Source organism: Schistocerca gregaria, chromosome 1 (genome assembly GCF_023897955.1).
Source record: "Schistocerca gregaria isolate iqSchGreg1 chromosome 1, iqSchGreg1.2, whole genome shotgun sequence".
Classification (NCBI taxonomy): domain Eukaryota; kingdom Metazoa; phylum Arthropoda; class Insecta; order Orthoptera; family Acrididae; genus Schistocerca; species Schistocerca gregaria.
Window position 1 is genome coordinate 856,107,540 of NC_064920.1, and position 3,753 is coordinate 856,111,292.

At 48.0% G+C, this 3,753-nt stretch overlaps 3 non-coding genes across 3 annotated transcripts; all 3 read left to right on the top strand.

The window, feature by feature from the left end:
* Positions 1–1,695: 1,695 nt before the first annotated feature.
* Positions 1,696–1,770, top strand: Trnas-cga (transfer RNA serine (anticodon CGA)). Its single transcript has one exon. It is a non-coding gene; the product is annotated as a tRNA-Ser (tRNA).
* A 227-nt stretch (positions 1,771–1,997) lies between these two features.
* Trnas-cga (transfer RNA serine (anticodon CGA)) lies at positions 1,998–2,072 on the top strand. The gene has a single exon. It is a non-coding gene; the product is annotated as a tRNA-Ser (tRNA).
* A 215-nt stretch (positions 2,073–2,287) lies between these two features.
* Trnas-cga (transfer RNA serine (anticodon CGA)) lies at positions 2,288–2,362 on the top strand. The gene has a single exon. It is a non-coding gene; the product is annotated as a tRNA-Ser (tRNA).
* The last annotated feature ends 1,391 nt before the right edge of the window (positions 2,363–3,753 follow it).

Here is a 3,753-nt window from a genome sequence, read left to right on the forward strand (position 1 = left end):
TCACCGGGGCAGTTACCGCTGGATACCAACGATGCGCCAGCCACCTCTGAAACTAAGCCGTGTGAGATACAGGAGCGGGTGCAGATCAGTTTGCCTGAACCACCCCTATCGGTAGAGACTGTAGCAGACACGAAGAAAGGCCGCCGAAGGAGAAGCAAAGGGAATAGCAGCAAAGAGGAAAAGTCGAATGATTTAGGACCCGTACACATTTCAGAAAGTGGCAGCGAGACTGAACCTCAATCTTCTTGCTCCGTGCGCTGCGAGGACACCGCGAGGCAACAACGCATTCGTGAACAAACCAAACACCTGAAGGCACTACTGAGCGCTGAAAGGGATCAGAGCACCGTAACGGCCAAGAGGAAGAGCGAGCAGAGCAGCGAGCAGCTGCAGCAGCGATCTCGCAGGAACTCGCTGACGTCAGTCACGGCCCCGCGTGGTGGCCAGGCGGATGCGACCACGTTGACAGACTCAACCGGCGGTGGCGGGCACGGCGGCGCGCGCACCGCGCAGCACCCCGACAGCAATGAGCCGTGGTGGCAGCAGAACGAGGAGATGCAGCAGTAGCTGCTTCGAGCATGACCATCGCGCTGCGACCTTCCCCTCCCTGACCCGTTATTGGTTTTGACATTTCGTTTCGTACTCCAAACGTTGCCAACGAGTTTGGTTCAAAGCCGGAGAGGAGGACGATCCGAAACTCAGAGCTCATTGTCCTCTGAACCATCATGGGTGACAGCCAAACCTACAACATTATCACACTTAACGTCAATAGAATTCAAAGTGCGGTGAAACTCCGTTCGCTAAATGATTTCTTGTATGGTACCAGCGTTGACATTGCCCTCCTACAGGAAGTAGTCACAGCCTTAGAAGTGCCCGGTTACGTTCTTATTGATAACATCAATCTTCAGGATGCTGTAGGCACTGCCGTCCTTCTGCGCGACGGTATACCCTTTACGGATGTGCAGCGGCTGCCCAGTGGTCGTGGCATTTCTCTTAGAGTGAATGGTGTGCAGATTGTTAACGTGTACGCCCCCTCAGGTAGCACTCATAAGAGAGATAGTTCAAAATTTTATAAAACAGAGGTTCCCATTCTTCTTAGCGGTTATCGTGAACATCTCATCCTTGGTGGTGACTTCAATTGTGTGCTCAACGACAGAGACCAAACTCCTAACACGAACAGATGTATCGAACTTGAACATTTAATTCATGGCATGCGTCTTCACGATACATGGGAACAACTGCACGGTGAACGGGTAGCGTACACCTTCGTCTCCGCAACATCCTTTCTTTCAGGAGTGCTAGTTCTGCAAGGTTCGCAGAAGAGCTTCTGTAAAGTTTGGAAGGTAGGAGACGAGGTACTGGCAGAAGTAAAGCTGTGAGTACCGGCCGTGAGTCGTTCTTCGGTAGCTCAGTTGGCAGAGCACTTGCCCGCGAAAGGCAAAGGTCCCGAGTTCGAATCTCGGTCGGGCACACAGTTTTAATCTGCCAGGAAGTTTCATATCAGCGCACACTCCGCTGCAGAGTGAAAAATCTCATTCTGGAAACATCCCCCTGGCTGTGGCTAAGCCATGTCTCCGCAACATCCTTTCTTTCAGGAGTGCTAGTTCTGCAAGGTTCGCAGGAGAGCTTCTGTAAAGTTTGGAAGGTAGGAGGCGAGGAACTGGCAGAAGTGAAGCTGTGAGTACCGGGCGTGAGTCGTGCTTCGGTAGCTCAGTTGGTAGAGCACTTGCCCGCGAAAGGCAAAGGTCCCGAGTTCGAATCTCGGTCGGGCACACAGTTTTAATCTGCCAGGAAGTTTCATATCAGCGCACACTCCGCTGCAGAGTGAAAAATCTCATTCTGGAAACATCCCCCTGGCTGTGGCTAAGCCATGTCTCCGCAACATCCTTTCTTTCAGGAGTGCTAGTTCTGCAAGGTTCGCAGGAGAGCTTCTGTAAAGTTTGGAAGGTAGGAGGCGAGGAACTGGCAGAAGTGAAGATGTGAATACCGGGCGTGAGTCGTGCTTCGGTAGCTCAGTTGGTAGAGCACTTGCCCGCGAAAGGCAAAGGTCCCGAGTTCGAATCTCGGTCGGGCACCCAGTTTTAATCTGCCAGGAAGATTCATATCAGCGCAGAGTGAAAAATCTCATTCTGGAAACATCCCCCTGGCTGTGGCTAAGCCATGTCTCCGCAACATCCTTTCTTTCAGGAGTGCTAGTTCTGCAAGGTTCGCAGGAGAGCTTCTGTAAAGTTTGGAAGGTAGGAGGCGAGGAACTGGCAGAAGTGAAGCTGTGAGTACCGGGCGTGAGTCGTGCTTCGGTAGCTCAGTTGGTAGAGCACTTGCCCGCGAAAGGCAAAGGTCCCGAGTTCGAATCTCGGTCGGGCACACACTTTTAATCTGCCAGGAAGTTTCAAAGTTCCTTCTGTTTATTCGGCAGACTGGACAGGGATTTTCTTTTCTATTTGGTATTCTCTTGCTCGTTCCAGTTTCAACGAATAACGCATTCTAAGTGTCATTATGCCGAATTATGTAGGAGAGACGAGATCTGATTGTTCGTGTGGGTGTTATATTTGCTTACATCTCACTACAAACGTATCAATTTACAGGTGGGCTGTAACTGTGTTGACCGCGTTATGTGTTCAGGCCTCAGTTTCCACAATCTCGACTCTGTTTTGGTCTATAACATCGCCTCTGTTGTTAGCTTCAGAATTTTTCTCCACATTCATGATTCCCTGGATCGCGGCATCTGCTGTATCGTGGTTGACTTTTATAATTTCTCTGTTTGTTCTTTCCTCTTCTGCAATACATATAAATGTTTCTACGCCACTATTCCAGTAGCAATTATACAACCTGTTATCGTTACTGTACCACGCTCCTACCGATGAATTTGATCGATGATATCCATTTCCTGAATGTCCGCTCCTATTATTACACTTCTATTGGCTCCGGTGATGCATCGGTCCGCCAATGTGTCTTTTGGAATCATACCTCACTTTGCAACTGTGCTGCGAATTAAAGGCAAATTGCGGTTCGTGCAGCGTGTTATGGAAAGTAGTTATATGCATATTGCGTCTCCCTGGTAAAAAGTTTTCGTACTAAAGAGGAAGCTTCGTGTAGCAGTGCCGAATTACCTCCCTTGGTTCGCTTGGCACGCCCAGAGACTGATTTTTCTTAATAATGAATTCTAAGAATTTTACCTCCCTCTTGAATACTGATTCTGCGTTACCTTTTGTACGATCATCTAGTGCTTTAACCATTTTTGCATCTCTTTCAACCAATGGCTCTGCAAAAACACGTCACAAAATTCTTGGTGAGAGTAAGGCATTGGGGCAAATCCACATCTTTTCCACTGCCATTCATTCATCACACATCTGATGAAGTTTGTATTCTAATGACGGGGATGGAGGTAATGATACACTAAAATGGAAAATGAAAGTTTTGGGGTTAAGTGATTTCCCTCAGCTTTGTACCTTTGGAAATTTCGAACTTGCAAAAATCGTTCGAAATCAAATGGCACTTTCGATGTTACGTTTATTCACAAGCTCGCCTCTAAAATTTCCATATCGTCTGGCTTCTGTATGTCTTCTGAGCTTTTCCTACTGTCAATACTGAAGTAAATCTCACTTATGTTCTGATCCTAGCACCTGCACAGTGATACACAATTGTGTGGATCATTTGATACTTCTTCTCACTGACAATCGTCCTCTCTTTTCTTTCCTGTCGGATACATTGTTTGGACTTAGAAACATCTTCAAATTAATCATTTCCTGTTGACTG